Here is a 17918-nt window from a genome sequence, read left to right on the forward strand (position 1 = left end):
AATCAGGTATGAAAGAACTCGCACAAATAACCTACATAACATATGTTGTCCTAAGGCAATGTTACTAAACAGATGGGTTTGTACCTTTTAGTGCTGCTCTTTGCATTGCAGCTGCTAACTGGGTATTTCACCTTCCTATCCAGTAATATCCCTGTGCAGAAAAGGTGTGATTTAGATTTGGTTTCAGGCAGAAACTTTGAAGGGTGAAGGTGGTAATTTTATCCTAAGTAATTTGTATTGTTCCTTTTACTGGGACCTTCTACAGCTTATGCTTTCCATGGCCTTTTTTTGTTCTGGGGGGGAAATTGATTCAGTCTTGATATAATCCCTTAATATATGATGGAGAACACTTTAGCCCTTTAGGGAGATGCCATTGGAGACCAGTTTCAAGTTAGTGGGTCTTTCAGTGTTGTTCACATGCATCCTTGAACATTAATATTCTTTGAAGCCAATGAAACATTTTAATTGGCTTTAGTGTCCTTTGATCAGGCCTGTGATGGTTGTGTAAGGCTGCTGTCATGCTGTACAAGTTGTTAAAAGGAGTTTGCATTTAGCCTTAATGTTAATGTTGCTCTTAGTTCTAGCTCCTGAAGGGGTCCTGTTGCAGAACTGGTTGTGGACAGTTGTGCAATCCTTGCCCCATTAATAGGTAATTTTAGTACCAACAGAAAAGGCAGAATTAATTATTAACATGGCTAAAAATTTGAGGCAGTAAGAGGGTAAATAGGTTGCTCATTTTTACTCAGGGGCATTGGGGAGAGCTGAGGAGCAATCAGTTCCTCTATGCCTTATACCTAGGCCTTATCCTTCTACCAGTTATTCGTAAACACTCGAGCTATTCCCGTTTTGGACCAGTGGAAGCAGTATGTGTGTCTGAAAGCAGAGTCTGGCCTTTCATATAAGAATCAATTTGCCCATTGCTGTGGAGCAACCACAGAGAAACTGTTTAACAGTACAAACCCCACATTGTGTATGAGATTAGGACAGGAAATATGGGATTGCAAGTTGAAACTGCATGGTAAATTTAAGTGAGTCATACACACTAAACCAACATGCTTCTCTCTCTGCATCAATGCTCGTACCAGACAAGCTCACAACTGGGCTGTATTTATCCTCATATTACTCCCAGTTGGTGGGAACTCCTTGCTCCTGGATTCACAGATGAGGTCCTGGCCCATTGGCAGGGAAGGTCACCTCTCCAGTGGTGGAGAAGAGCCTGGAGCCTGGATAGTGCTGTGCTGTCTGCTCCATGTTTTTCCTTTGACGGCGAGGAAGGGAAAGGGGCTTTGATAGCTTTGAGATAACATCTCCTGAAAGACTCTTCTGAGTTGTTCCTTGAACAACAGTCATATGGTATATTTACCTATGGAAATGGGCATGTGTTCCCCAGCTTTACTGTCTCCAGATTAACTATTTAACTTTTTTTTTTTAATCAGTAGCCAAAAATGTTTTTTCACTTTTTTCTTTTTAAAAACGACTAATGGGAAAAAAACAAAATTTGCTTTCAGAGGAATTTTTTTTCTTTTGATAAGATTAACCCATTGTTTATAAAGCAGAAAACGTAATCTTTTTCACTGAGCAAGCAAAACCACAGTTACTGTAATGAATATTGGGTGATTAACCCTTCTTCTGTGGAGAAGATAACACATAAGACTCACTGCACTACTTTCCCTGTGGAATAAAGTAGCAGTGGTATTAATCCAAGGCAAACATTGAAGTTTTACAATTGGTTGTATTATTATTGCAGTTGTAGCATTTTTATAGCCAGAGCAGAAGGCTTCTGAAATTAAGGTGATATTTAATCTTCTTAAGACTGCTGGGCACCAACTAACTGCTCATGCTATAGAAAGGAGACAGCTGCCTTCTGCTCTGCTTTATAGAGAATTAATGCCACACCTCGGTTTCTGGGAATTTTCCAATGCAGTTTTCATTTGGAATAACTGGTCACTTGAGTAACACGTAGCTTAGAAATAAAATAGAAGCAATTTTCTGCTTAATTAGGAACATAATCCCAAATTCTGCCAGCTTCAGCCTGGCAATTCAATGAAAAGGTTTCAGTATGGGATTGAATGTCATGTTTTGAAGCCAGTTCTGCATCTCTGCTGTACAGTGTGGTTGCATTGCCTCTTGCTTGGGAAGGGGCAACATGGTGCATCACCTTCCAGCTTCTGTGGAGGTCCATGCTGGCTGCAGGCTGGGTGATTGACCTTGACCAGGCTATCCTTAGGGATCAAGTTAACTTTGTGTAGACTGGGCCAGGATGATGTGGGCAAGTTTGAACGGAGGGAATGGAAATCTGCCCTCTGAGCTGAACAAACTGGGTTGTGCAGGAGGGCTGGCTCCCTCTGTTACAAGTGTGAAATGCTGGTTTATTATGATTACACCAGCCAGAAGTCAAATTAATAAGATTCATGCAGAGGCTGGGATAATTTTCCAACGGTATAATTTTGTGACTGCTCAAAGAGCAAAGCCAGCACAGTCAAACCCTGTTTTCCTGCTGTGTTGTCTCAAAGAGGACTTGCCAAATCCTCCTTACTTGCCTCCCCCTACATGGGATTCCAGTGCAGAACGTGGGAGTCAGCTGGTGCTGTGCTGGTGTCAGGGCATACAGGTAGTGGGGTCTCTAGCACTCAGAAACACATGAGACAGCAGGAGTTTCCTAAAAAAACAGTGACTAATCTCCACCCAGTTGTGGTTGGTTTGTAAGTACACAGGGATGTGTAATCAGACTTCCTTGAAATAGGCTGGTGATTGTTCAGTGAGATATTGGGCCATGCTGATACAGGAAAGTCCTGATTGCCTTGAATATTCAGAGATCCAGTAGTTTCCACAGGGAGATGCAGTAACTCAAGCCTATTTTTTCTTATAGAAACCCTAGCCTTAGATGTGATCCAAACCCATGTGCTCCTCCTGCATTCTGAGTTTATCTTATTTTTTTCAAGCAGAATTAGATCTGCTGTTTTTTCTCCTCTGGATTTTCATAGTTACCAGGCTTCCTACATCATATTGTTTAGCAAGAGGATTATTTTTTTCCAGCTTGTGGATCCCTGGCATTTCCATACAGACAAAACTGTATCAAAAAGCACGGTTATGGCTGGTTGACTTGTCCTCAGATATCTTCCCTGGGTCTTCACAAGGAGTCATGGATACGCAGACCTGCGCCACATTGACTCATCTCATTGCTTCTTCTCTTCAAAATTATGGTTTTATTCAAAATGTTCCTCTCCTTGGCTGCTCCTTCTTCCTTTCAGTGAATCTTCTTCAGAGCAACCCCTCTCTGGCGTTCCTCCCATCCCACTGCCATGAGGCTGCCTTTATTCCTGGTCGAATTACCGAAGCCTTTCCCTCCTCCCGTGGCATTCAGGAGTCCCAGGGCAGGGTTTACCCCAGGCTTCCCATTGCGTAGGCCTCTGTACTGCTGCCAGACGATACTCGCAGTGTATGCTGAGGGTGATTCTCCCAGCCTCTGCAATGAATTATTTTATTGCTGCCAGCTTGTCAGAGAAATCAGCTTGAAAGCTGAGCCAGAGAGCGGCCCTGGGAGCGACCGATTCAAAGTGGAAGCAAGTCACCCGTCGAGCAAAAATAAACAGGGGAATGCATCAGCTGGGTAAAAGGGGCTCTGTTTTATAGCAGAATTTCAAAAGAACCAGTTAGGCTTCAACAGGGAGCTGGGTCTTACACGTAAAGCTCGTAAACATACAAATCATGATACTATGATTAAGCATTGCTGTTTCACAGGTTTCGGGTTTTAAGGGTATAGTTTTCTGTTTAACTGCCATCCTTGTAAAGATTTGACGTGGTCAGGGACATTTTTCCCTTCCCAGTTACCTCGCAAGGAATTTGCATTCCTGCTCTGTGCCTGCACTTCGGTGTGCGTGCTGCCACTGAAAAGGCTGTGAGCCATAAATAAAAGAACAATATGACCACAAGCACCCCCTGCAGAGGAAGAAGAAAGACATGGGTAAAGTAATATGCCAGAGAAAATCGTAGCCCACATAATTTATCCACCCCTAATTACTTCTGGACCAGAATGAGGTATTTCAGATAGTAAGAGAGCAACTATTTTTTTTCCTTTAGTGATTTCGAACCGTTGGCCTGTTAGAATTTGATTCAATTTTTAGTTGACGTTTTATCAAGAAAAAAATCATCAAGGGTCGTTCACGAGCACAACAGAATCAACTGTGTATACATTTCTGAAGCAGAAAGACTATTTCTTCGTGCATTTCTGATACTTTCAGCCATTCTGACTCCTATGTCTTGAAAGAAAACACATCTCAGGTGTTACATTAATCTGGTTGGTATGAGATTATGGCTTGCAAATTGCTGATTTTGGATATGGATGGCTGGTCCATTTAAACGACTTCAGCATAAATAGTAATAATAGACTTACAGTGGCGCAGTGTTTCAGAAGACGAGACAAAAAGCTGTGCTTGTTAAAACAAAGGATATCCCAGAAGCAGGAAATTTAATATTATTAATGAAAACAGGAGGAATTATTAGGAATGTTTTCACACGACAGAGTTCCTCATTCAGGATGTGTTTCCGTGGGGACTTCACCAAGGGGTCTTGCTGAATCCTTTTCCCTGAGTGTGTCTGAGTGCTGTGAACATTCCTCCGCTATAACCTATGATGTATTTGTAACATTTGCATGTAATCTGTCAGGCAGGGCCTCTGCTATAGAGCGTGGGAGTTTTGGGCCCATGGGATTTGTGAGGCTGCAGATGCAGAAGTGGAAGTCAGTCAGATTTGTGGCATGGAGAGGGGTTTCCCCAGTGTTGGAAGAAGGGAGAGTGTTGGAGATAGCCCTGAGTGTGCTGCAATCCAACTGTGCAGAGGCTATTCTCACAAGGTTTCCGTTTTCAAGGTTTGGATGTGTTTTGGCATTGGAGTTCTCCTTTTAAGCCGATCCTCTGCAATTTTTCAAGGTTCACCCACAAGTCATAATTACCCAAGGGGATAACAGCACATGGATGCAATGAAATGCATTCATAAAAGTGCTTGTTTTTGCATTGATGGGTCTCTAACTGCTTGTTATCTCTGAGCATGATTTAGAGGGACATAAATGTAGCATCTCAGCCTTACACATTCATAACCCCTTCCATCAAAAAATCTCAAAGCATTTTACACACAGATGTAACCAGATAATATGTCCTGTTGTCTGTGTGGCATCTCCAACATCAGTTATCATCATTCTAAACCATATGCCAGAGTCTAGAGTATTCCTTGAAATATTTTACATGGGAGGAATCATGTAAATAGAATATCTGGCAATCTATGAATGGCTCACAGGATTTCAATCAACTGCACAGTTTTAAATTTGGCATTTAAATCCCTCTCACATCTGTTGTTTAAAATAACCAACAGCGTGTGGAATACATTCAGTGTGCAATATTCATATGAGTATGTTAATAATAATATACATTATCACAGTAAAAAATGAGGTGTGTAACTGCAGTGCTCGTTAGAGTAAATATTTAGAGGTTTTGGAGAAAGCACTGTTTACTAGTAAAAAAATAAATACTTCTTCTCCACAAATAATACTGAGATATTCTCTGTATCCTGAATACAGGACTTAAATGTTCCTAGTTGCCCCCTTGGTGCACACTGTGTCTTCCAGTGCTCTCCAAGAGCAGTCCATATGGGGTAACTTGCATAGGAAGCTAATAAACTGCACCTGCTTTAGCTTCTAAATATCAGAGGGTGAAATACCTCTTGGAAGATGTTTATGGATCATCTAGGCAAGGTCCTAGGTGACAGCTAACTCTGGTTAGGTGTTAGCTAGCTCTGGTTCACTGACAAGCACTGAATTCCAACTGCAGCCCTAGTCTGTCTCCTCAGTGCATTTCCCTGTCTGCAAACCAGTACTGCAAACAGAGTCCTGCAGACTCTCTGTCCCTCTTTCTTCATCTCAGTGAAACCTTTAAATGAGGTTCAAGGTATGAAGTGCACTAACATGGAATGTGTTGTGTCTCTGACTGTAGAGGGTTCTGAGACTGGGGAAAGCTGTACCCTCACTTTCAAAAATATGCAGTAACTCTGTCAGTGAGCACCCAAAATCTGTTGAATTCTACCTAAAATAAGCTTGGATTTCATATGTTTTGCGGTGACCTTTAAAGGCTCCCTCCAACCCAGGCTATTCTATGATTTTGTGATTGTATGTTTTCTTAGGTAGTTTCTGTCTCTTTCTGGTCCTTTCTGGTCCTTTCTGGTCCTATAATGGTTGTTGTTCTTATGCTGGTCATGTGCTAGGACAGGCATAAAAAGAAAATGCAAAAAACCACGAAGGAATTAAATTCCATCCCACAGGAATGACTGTACTACGCTAGTCATTGTTTTTAAGCATGTTTTAGAAATTTCTAATGACAGCATTGGGATTATATAGTTAATTGTGGAGCAACCATTTTTACAATTTGTGTTTTACCCCACATGGAAAGCTATGATTTACTCCAAGTAATTAGGTTAGGTTTAATTTTGGCGAGACATAGGCCCGTATTATCCTGTGTAATATACTGTAATCCTCACGTTAGGTAGGGTGCCAAGTATTCCGTTTGTTTTGGGAGCCAACAAAATTGCCACTTGTCCAGGGTTGTTCTTGGACAGAATTGTAAAAGTGGTAACATTTTGCTACTTTAACCAGTTTATTATTAGTCTGACAGTGACCCAGAGATGTATGTATTGAACATTATGCAGAAGGTATGTGGCGCTTTTCTAATAAAATTATATGGAGGCAGTGTTGCAAGTTTTGATACCAGACACCAAGGCTATTTTCTGTCTTTCATGACCAGACCCCAAAATCTCAATTTCTTTCACTTCTTGTCATGCTGTAAAATATAGTGGTCAGAGAGATTACACCACTGCCTAATATTGCTGTTGCACAGCTGTATATCAGTTTGCTTATAACAGATGAATCTAAGTTAAAAAAGCTAAAATTTGTTTTTTCTCTCTAAAAAGAGAGCGTTTTTTCTTTCTCTAAAAAGAGTTTTTGTTTTTCATTCTTTCAAGTGTCTTTTCTGGACTTTCTGATTTAGTGGTTTACCTGTCCTTTAGAAAGTCCATTTATCAAAAGATATTTGGGTGTTGGTGACTGATGAGGAGCTGACTGCTGCCAATGACGTATTACAGTCCATGTTTATTACATATATGGACTGCTGAAATAGTTCTCTTCTGAAATCTGAGAGGAAGGATTCCCTAACAACATTTTGTGCCTCACTGAATATAATGAGCATCTTAGACACTGAGATTTTTAGATGTTCTGCAATGTCCAATTAAAAGCTATCATCATCTGTTAATTTCTTAGCACTATATCTTAGCACTATTGCCTCTTATTTCTTGAAGTCAAAGTTAAAACATAATAGACTACGATGTATCCTGGGGAGGTGTGATTTTTCACCTCAAGCAAGCACACATGGGACACACTTTTCCCGTTAAAGGTCTTGAACAGCAGTCCTCTCTGTGAGTTTGCTTCATTTGGTAATTGTCATAGGATGTTTCATTTTCTTCCACTGGAGTTATTTTTACTTTTCTACCAGAAGATTATGAAATATGTAAGCCCACAGAGAATGCTTCAATAGTTTTCATACTGGTGTGGAAGAAACAGCTGGATCCACATTCCTGGCTGTAAAGCCTGGTATTGCAATTCCCAGTTCATCATGATGGATTGGGTAATTCCACACTAAGGAATTATCTCAGTGTTTGGACGCGACAGGACTGTACAATTGATTATTTTTGTTTGATTATAAATGCCATCCAAAAATAATGCCTGTGCTCAGTCACTGACATATATGACCTCTCTTTCCTTCTAGCTGCTCTGGAAATTTCTTTGTGCTGGCTGTTCTGGCCATGTGAATTTTCAGGGAGATAGAACATGTATCAATGATGTTTCTACACGTTTTGGTGAAGAAAATAATAAACATTGATCAGTGCTACTAGGAAGGGGAGTAATAGAGGTATAACTTTATAGGGAATAGCAACTGTATAGTAGTTAAAATAGAAGGCTGAGAGCCAAGTCTTATCAGTTTATCCTCGGCTCTGCTGTAATCTTCTTCTTATCATTAACCTTGTGTTAGTCCTTTTGGTGGCATGCCTCCCTCCCCTAGCCCTAAGCAGTTTAGGATTGTTGAAGATGGAATTTTGTCCTATGTTTTTGAGTGGAGTGTTCATACTACCTCGCTTTTGGCATCCAGTGTATGTGGCCATCATCTCTTCTGCAGTCAGGGAAGAGAGGTAGATGTCAACCTGACCTTCTTTTCATTCTTACTCTGAACTTGGGCACTAGAGTTAGGTTTCTAAAGTAAGGACTATTTGAACTTATTTGTCAGATAACAGTTAAAATCACAGAATCCTTCCCAATGTTTATAAACTTTCTGTAAGTAACTAATGATTTATTATTATAAATAATAAATGCAAATGAAATTTTTTTGAATTCAGATAAGCTGATTGGTGTTATAAATAAACCTTTTCTTCTTAACTCTATAAAAATACAAGATCTCCATCATTCCCCCACCAGGTCAAAATGGGTGGATGCTAAAAATATGGTTTTTGAGGAACCTTAATACATGTGACATCCACTCCATGCCTGCACTACCCAGGCAGTAAACTCTTTAAACAAAATCTACTTTAGTGCTATCTGTGAACAATGTCTAGTATAGTGGGACCCTGTCTCTAAGAAAACCTTGATGCTATCGTAGTAAAAAATACTGGGAAATATTACCAATTTGTTCTGGGTCTGGAACAGCTGGTTGGTAATTGCTGCCTTTTCGGGGCTGCTATTTCATGCTCAGAAAGTGCTGGGGACAAGGCAGAAGCCTAACCACTCATCTTGTTCTCTGATTTCTTCTCCCTTTCATCCTCTCCAGTAGCAGATCAAGACTGTAACCGTAGACTGGTGCCTGTGGTACAGAGCTCTCAGGGCTGCTGTCTGTGTGTGCTGGGGCATGCTGATAAAAAAAGTAACCTCAACAACAACAACAAAGAAGGAAGAGTTGTTTTCTTGCCCCCTATGGAATGGAGACCTGAAGTCAGGCGGGAGGTCCTGGTGTCTGGAGGAGTCAGCGCGGCGGAAGGGCTGTGATTGCCTTTGTAATGTAATTGTTATAATGGCAGGCCAGGGAATTGCAGTGGTGGACTGAAAAGCTCCAGCTGTTTCTCCTTGTGGTTCTTTTTGTGGTTACAGCAGGAGCTGGAGCATCCCTATGAGCAGATGGAGCCACGACTGAGGATGTGTCTCAGATGACTTTGTGAGCTCTGTGGGTAGGGGCAGACCACAAAAAGCAAGGCAAGAGCTAAACCTTCAGAAAGGCTTCTCCTTCCACGGCATTATGGAAAGTGGTTGGGGAAGGAGGGGAAGAAAGTAATAAACTAGATGCAGATCTGAACCAGATACAGAGTCATGGGCACAAAAAAAGGGAAGAGAGAGATGAACATTGTATGCACAGGTCTCATTCTGCATGGACTCAGAAGACCTCCAGAATTCCTCTGCATAGATGTAGCCAATAGAGAATTCTTCATGGTCTTCAAAGTCTCCTATTTCATTAACACTCTTTTCTGTTGTGCTTTTTCTTTCTTATCAATCTTCCTCTATTCGCAGTAACATTAAAGGAGTTACTAAAGCTCTCTTTGAGAACTACATGAGCCAACTTTAGCAAATGGATTTGTGAAATCTATAGTTCAGCCATGGTTAGACCATTATAATTTTATATGTTCCAAAGTCTGAGGCTGGAAAACTGCCTGGCAGAAAAGGACCTGGGGGTGTTGTTTGAGAGCCAGCTGAACATGAGCCAGCAGTGTGCCCAGGTGGCCAAGAAGGCCAGTGGGATCCTGGCCTCTGTCAGCAATAGTTTGGCCAGCGGGACAAGGGCAGTACTCGTCCCCCTGTACTCGAATCCTGTGTTCAGTTCTGGGCCCCTCACTACAAGAAAGACATTGAGGTGCTGGAGCGTGTCCAGAGAAGGGCAATGGAGTTGGAGAAGGGTCTGGAGCACAAGCCTGATGAGGGGTGGCTGAGGGAGCTGGGGGTTTTTAGCCTGGAGAAAAGGAGGCTCAGGGGACATCTTCTCCCTATCTACAGCTACCTCAAAGGAGATTGTATCCAGGTAGGGGGCAGTCTCTTCTCCCAAATAACAAGTGGTAGGATGAGAGGAAATGGCCTCAAGTTGCACCAGGGGAGGTTTAGATTGGATATTAGGAAAAACTTCTTCACGGAAATGTTTCTCAGGCATTGCAACAGGCTACCCAGGGAAGTGGTTGAGTCACCATCCCTGGAGGTGTTTAAAAGATGTAGATGTAGCCCTCAAGGACATGGTTTAGAGGAAGTTGGCAGTGTTAGGTTTATAGTTGAACTCAGTGATTCTATGAAGTAGAACTTCTTTCTCTTCTTCTGCATGACTATTCCATAGCCTAGCACATGAAGCTTTCACACATCTTCAATTTAAATGCTTTCATTTTCTATCTCATTTTTTTTGTGTATTAATCCCTTTATATGCTTAAAATACCCCTTTTCTGAAGTTCCATCTCTCCACCTTACACATTTACCTCTTTAAGGAAATATGTGATCCCCTTCCATACCAAAGTTTTTAAATCAAGCCCAAGCAAAAAACCACAGCATCCTTTAGGGGTCTGCAAGAGTACAGAACAGGGATACATCCATGTTGCTCTCCCAGCAGAGAATGAAGTATTAAGAAGGAATTGGTGGTAAAAGAGTTAGTTCACGTGCTGGTAGCAGCTTATGCACAGCAATGCTAGATTGTCTCTGGGCTGCTAAAACTTTCCATAGATGTAGGACTGGTTTGTGTGTTAGGGCTAGATTGGTACCAACCAGTAAAATAAACTGGCTTTGAAATGTCTATGCTGCTCCATAGTCACTCTTATTCTCTGGGAGGGAGTTAAGTCTTCCTTGGTCTTAAAGCAGTAATTTCTGATAAGTGTTTACCTGTGTGTTGAGGTGTGGGATGCAGCAATAACCACCAGTTTAGAGCTTTGTCATCTACACGTGTTAGAATGGGCCTGTACATCATCATAACTTAAAGATGTGAGTTATTCATCCAGCTACAGACAGAAGTCTTGTTTCTTCATTACCCAGCCAGGGCTTTTGTCTGTAGACTGTGGAGCCTCTTCAGTGTTTCAGGAGGCAGATGGGCTGCAAATGTTTCTTTTGCAAAACATCTTGCTTACCAAGAGTTTCCCAGTGCTTGGCCTGAACTGAAATCCATGAAAATTTTTGCATGGAAATTCTCATGAAAATGTCCTGAACTGAAAATACCAAAAAAACCACCAACACAAACTTCTTTTTATTTTTGTTGTCAGGAAATTCCATTATCAATACCTCTGGTTATTTTTGCCCAGCTAGAATCAAAGTCAATAAACAGTAAAGTCTTCAGTGCCTGTCACAGAGGGAAAATCGCTGTCAGTAACCTGTTACTTTGTGTTGGTTTTTATTGTGGGGATTTTTTGGTTTTAAGTGTTTGGGTTTTTTTCAGAGTGAGAGAAAAGTAGAGTCTTCATTGGCTATGCCCTCCTCTGGGTTCCTGCTTTTTCATCCTGAGGGGTTTTGTCTGACTGGACCCAAGGGGAGGGGTTTCCTCCATGAGGTCTTTTTTCTTATCTCCAAATATTCCTGATACCTTTGCTTTTACTGAGCCCTTCCAAATAAATGCTGAGCACATTTCCTGTCTTTTTATAACATCTGCACTGTTAATACAGTAGGTGACACTGTTACTATAGTAGGCAGGTCAAGGAGTGGTGAGCATGAGATGAAGGGTTATTGGAGGATCTATGAAAAACATTCAAAATAGTACTTTCTAAGATTTACACCAGGTTTGCATTAGTGGAATGAGTTCCTTGGAGTTTTGTCCTGTCTGCCTCTAGCAGAAAGAAGAGCTCAGAGAGGAGGTTTGCTAAATTAGATCTCAATGATGGGAGAAAATTCAGAATTAGTCAAAATGAAGACTTTGCATGTTAATCTTCATTATTTCAAATCGCCTTTGGGATTCATCTATGAATCACCAATCCCAAGGGTCCTGAAGCCATAATTCAGACCTTGCAAAAACCACAAAACAAGCTGAAAAATTACAAAAATCTCAAAAATTAGTGTTTTTTTCTTTCCTTTTCCTCCAAGTTTTTAGAGTGTATTTTTACAGAATTCTTCTTCAGAATCAGACATGTTAAGAATTGTTATTCAATAACAAAAAAGCCTAGATTCTAAAGTAGTCACTTCAAGGTCAAGATCATGATCAAGGACTTCCAGAAACATCCCAAATATCACAACATGAACAATAAAACCCCATCAGCTGGCAGTGGTAGCTGTCAGATGGGAATCATGCTAGCCAGTGGGGCTATTTTCCTGGCCACTGGGGGTTAACATCAACTGAAATTCTAGTGAAACCTGGAGTGTTAATCCACGTTAAGGAGATCTGGGGAAAGCGTCTTAATCCCCATAAACCCAGAGGTGAAGTTGTTGCTGCCGGTCCTCCACATACCCCTCATGGACCATTCATCTGGGCAGCAGGTGAACCAACCAGCATAGCAGAAGAGTCCCTAAAACAAAATACTGAATGATCTTTGCCTTGTGTTTTCCTTTAAATTCCAGCTGGTATTACAGGAAAACCTGAATGTATCTGAGATAAACTGCAGAGACCTACTTTTTCAGATAGCACATACTTTTGCATGTGTTTATCTGCTCCCTACTGCACCATCAAGGCTACTGAAAAATAGGTACAATCACCTCCTCTTCAAAGTTCGTGGTCCAAGTTTTATTGGTTAGATCAACAGAAAAAATTCTAGTTTAACTCCTAGGTATGCCCAAGACCTGCCTCCCACAAGCAACTTGTGTTTTGCCACTCCCTAGACATCTGCAGCAGTGAGGGACATTGGGGAGCAAATATGATGTGCAGATATGATGCGAAAGTCGGCTCTTAAAGCTGGAGTTCAGAGAGATCTCTTTCATTCATCCATGGGAGAAGGCCTCATTATAATTGTTCAAGCCTGACTGGATTACATCACTTTCCCCCTCATTTCACTCCCTCCCCACTTGCCTCCCTCCTTTTATTTACACCCCTTGTTCAGTGCAGTGTTGAGCCCGGGCTGCCTTAATGATGGATGCTGATCGCTTCATTCCCCATTGCCCCCCCATCACCTCCCCCAGTGCTTTGAAGTGTGCTCAGGTCTCAGGCTCCAGTTCAGAGGTCACTTTGTTTATTTATGCAAAGCTGGCTCATCTGTGAAATGGGGCTTTCAAGGCCTCTGACATCAAAGACTCCAAAGCTGGTCCCATCAAGTCGGAGCAGGGACGGGCCTTGCATTATAACAAATTAAAGCAACTTTGTGAATCATAGAGAAATATGATGGCTAGATTTTTGCTTCAAAAACTGGACTGTTTTCTTGACTTGTGGTTGGACTCAGCACATGGTATTGGCCTGAAAACCAGTCATGGTTAAAACACGAAGCCTTCATAAAGAGTCTGTGGGTAAATAAAATTTGATCCTGACTCAGTAACAGTCTGAATATTTCCCATCAGTTTCTCTCAGAGCTGGACTGTTATGCAGAATTTTCCATTTGTTTTAACTTTCAAGAGGGAATGGAACAATTCTGCTATGGTAATAAACAGTAACTATACCCCACTGATGTGGCAGTCTTGTCCCATAGGATCCTCAATGGGCTTTGTTAGTTGATGGAGTTATATACAGAAATCCCTTCTCTGCAGAAATCCAGCTTACTTTGGGACAGAGGATAGACCCAAAAAACACATGGCAGGCAATATGCGTAGAGCATCATGGTTTCTGGGGTGAGAAAGGGTAATTTGTCCCATGACATCAGCACTGATAATCATGGCCTACACTCAGACGTGTCCAGTCTCATGCAAATCCGTGACTGTCCCTTTCAGCTCCACCACACACATCCCCAACATCAGCAGCATCTCAGTCCTGTGGCATCTCAGACCTAAAAGCCAGCTTGGAATGAGATCCTGGAGCAAGAGAGAGGCGATGTCTGGGGATGATGCCAGTGGGGTGACACTCCTGAACAATGGGCTGATGCCTCTGTGTCCATCCTGGCTCTGTCTTGTATTGCCATGTGACATATTTGGGGGGGAAGGGGTTACACGAGTTTCTCCCTTATCTCCAAGTCTGTCACCTGACATGATATTGGAGCCTTGCCCTTCAGGTTTCTCGACCAGCCAGCGTGCTTTGTAACACCATGGAGCCAAACTGTACAGTGAGGACACCTAAATCATGTGTATGTTTTCTTAGCATCAGATACTCGTGACATAAAATTAGTCAGTGATTGCTTTTCAAGGCAGGTTTTCCACTTCATCTTCCAACTGGCTTCTATCCTAAGCCTGTGATACTGTCCAAGAAGTCCAGTACAGGATGACCTTCCAATATAGGTCACAGAAATGGGAGCTTGTAGGAAACTTCAGCAGTTCATCCTTCTTAGCACTGCCTTGCACAGTAATGTGCTGGCAGCAAAGTGGGCAGTGCTACATGGCTGGTCCCTACTGCCCTTAGACTGTAGGCTGATTTTTTTGTATGTACTTATCACCCCAACCTGCCCAACTCTGGGGGGGAGTGACAAGAGCATGAGCAAGTAAGTGGCTTATTAGATAATTTTCTAATATAGCTAAGATTCATGTGATTTCTGCTACTATCTTATCCTTTTGTATACTGGTCATATGTGACTTGTTTTTTAAATTCCTGTCTCTATCTAATAAGAATATTGCCAGGCCAATTGCATTTGTGAAACTCAGGGTGAAATGCAAACAGCAGGTCTTCAGATCTGACACTATTAACCAGGCTTCAGACTAAAGGTTTGGGCTGCATCAGATGCTTCTGAACTTGCAGAATATTTGGCTTTGCTGTCAGTGTCACAAATCCCTCCATAGAAGAGAGAAAAGTGTATTTGTGGTACAGAAAGATACACTTCCTTCCCAGCACAGGGATTAGAACAACTGTAAAAGTGTTTCTCTATCCTAGGAAACCACTGAGTATTAAAATTGGAAAAATAGGAAAGTTCTTCAAAACAGGGAGAGATATATTCTTTCCATGCAGCCATGGTACTGACTTTGGATAAGACAGGTGGAAGTCAAATATTGGTGATATCTGACTTAGACAGGGGTCTCCCATCTTCAGGGTGTTCCTGAAATATCTGTCTCCTGAAGTGCTGCTATACTTTATGTAATATTAAGCTCTTTTTTGGCTCTCTGAGACCACAGGTCAGAGCTTAATACACTCACCCAAGGTGCAAGAATGGAGATTTAAATCCCTCTCTGAATTCAGCAGAAGAGGGACCTGACCCTGGGTCACTCACATCACAGGTTAACACTTCATCATTATATCACTGGCTACTCTGCTACCTCACTCACGCTTTTAAATTCAACTGGAGATTCGCACACTTCAGGGAATATTCCCAAAATTAGTTTCACCCAATTTCTGGATCTCATGAATCAACTCTTTTTGGTACAGTTCTCAAGTGTGAGTTTTTTCAGATACAGTCATGCTGAAGGTAGAGACTGCTGTAACATCTCTCACCCCATGTGCAGCTCTGGGGATGGGAAGGAGTAGGAGCTCTTGCTCTGCAAGAGTTTCCATGTTTATGACATTTCCCCGCCTCAAGACTTCTGCTATTGTTGTCAATGTTTCCACATTCCTAGCACACATGAAAAAAGTTCCAGTGTATCTAAACCAACATGCCTAAATGCATGCAGTTATTTATTTCAGTGTTGCCCCTCCGTCAAATTAACTATTCCATTGGCTCAGCACGATGGCATTAGTTATCGTGATCTCTTTCACCCAAAATGTCTTTTTCTGGGTTTGGTAGGTTACTCCACAGGTTTGTGACTTTGTAGGATAAAAACTGAAGAAGCATCTTCAAAGGATCAAACAGATTCTGAGCAATTTTCCTTACATCAAAAGCTTGGCAGCATGTCAAGAGGTGTGGAGACCGCCAGTCAGTCCGTGTGTGTCAGCAGGAGGAGTGCACATGGGCTGACATACTGTAACATGAGGCAGCAGGCAAGGGAGATATACTGCCCTTTGTACATCAAGCTGAGCAGGATTAAGATACAATTGACAGAACATCGCCATTTAAATGCTGTAACCACTTTTAAGATATTCAGCAGTTAACAATGCACAGGAATCCTACATCTCTCTGCAGTTTTTCTTTATTCTCCATTGCCCAATACATTTGCCTAATTGTGCAGAGGGATTTGATAAGTTCTCTCTCAGAGAGCATCCAAGATTTCATTTGTAGCACTACTGATATTTATGGGAAAAATTATACAAGTGCTAGGAGAAAATTGATGTTGTATTTTGACTGAAGGGAGACAATCTGTCATATACAAGCCATCATATATAATGGAGCTGCTTCAGGGAGCTGCAGCCCCAAAAGTTTTTTTTCCCCTCGGAGTGACAGCTGTACATACCTCCAGGGGAAACTGCCCCGAAGTAACCAAAAGGAGAAGAAAAAATCTGTCAGGGTCGAGAGGGGACAAACCCATATGGCATTGCAGCCTCTCTGCTCAAGGGACAGAGGCAAAAGAGAGCAGAGCATCTGTTGGCATACAAGGCCCCTTGCTGAAGAGAGGGGATGAGTTTCCAAAATAGCAGAACCTGAGGTGAGGATGGGGTTAAACACACATTCTTGTCTCACAAAGACACAAGTTTACCCACTAAACACTGTTTAAGAGCAACTCAACTTCTAAAGCAACTGTCAAGAGCAGTTTTATTATTTATACCTTCGGGGGGGGGGGGGCATGCTCATCTATAAGCTCAGATAAGTTTGTCCTCTCTGTCACAGACATCACAGAAAGAATTTTCTTCTTTTTCACTCATGAGACCGTTTTCTAATGGGTTTTAGAAGTTGGACATTTAGAGGGATTCATTCTTTAGATCAGATGTTTCCACTTCTCTTTTTTTTTTTTTTTTTTACACCATTGTGTTCCTCATTGAGGTGAATTTTTCCCAGCCTTCACCTGACCTATCACTGAAAATCAAGTTTCACCCACTTCAGTGCAATTCAGGTAGGAGCTGAGGAGCTCTTGATCAAGATCACCACCTCCAGCTACTGTATGGGGCTGTGCCATCTGTAGAGCACAGAAGTAACCTTATAAGAGCTATATTTTGCTGCACCATCATTTATAGGTGCCCAAAGTCCCTCAGGTGGACCTCCCTCCTGGTGTGATGCATTGCTATAAGAGATTGCTTGGAGCTGAGAACTTGTGCAGTAGAGGTTGAGCTGTTACTGGAGGAGGAAAAAGACTTCACATCTGGGCACTGCAGAGGTGTGAGGCCACCAAGATCACCCAGGTTGCAGAAGGAAGTTCAGGGTACTCTCATTCTCCCTTGGCCCTCAGGGAGACCTTCCAGGTGACCATATCACAGTGGCAAGTTGAGGTGGAGACTGCTGGAAACATGGGGGTTTTACCTTGTGGTGATTTCTATTTCTCCTAGCAGGAAAGGGCACAAAGTCAAAATTTTAGTGCTGCTCTGTGGTAGTGATATAGACAACTAGAGTGATAAGGGACAAAGTGGTGTGTTGATGCAGGTGGACGAGATGGTCTCAATTAGATAAAAATACCCATAAACAGCTTTTCAATTCAATATTGTTTTCACCAGCCATAACTTTGCATTCAGCATTCCCTGAGAACTCATTTAACCCCAGACTGCTTGCTTTTCTGATTTTGCATGGAAGCTGAAAGGTGAATTAGTGTCTGTAATTCCACTGCTTGTGTTCTGTATGACTGATCATATAGGTTATACCACTATTTGCATAGAAGGTACAACAGATCAGCTCCTCCTAGGGAACAGCAACCTGTAAAAATAAACAAAGAGGCTTTTCTGAGATATTAATGCAAACATTGATTAATCTCCCATTGCTTTGGTAGCCTGCTGAAAAGCTCATAAAGCACTAAACTAAACTGTTCATTA

General features: G+C 41.8%; 1 protein-coding gene across 1 annotated transcript in view; it reads left to right on the top strand.

The window, feature by feature from the left end:
* Positions 1–17918, top strand: part of FGFRL1 (fibroblast growth factor receptor like 1) — a 172177-nt gene that overhangs the window by 137312 nt on the left and 16947 nt on the right. The window lies entirely within an intron of this gene.

Source organism: Manacus vitellinus, unplaced genomic scaffold (genome assembly GCF_001715985.3).
Source record: "Manacus vitellinus isolate BGI_N305 unplaced genomic scaffold, ASM171598v3 scaffold_0_pilon, whole genome shotgun sequence".
Lineage (NCBI taxonomy): Eukaryota > Metazoa > Chordata > Aves > Passeriformes > Pipridae > Manacus > Manacus vitellinus.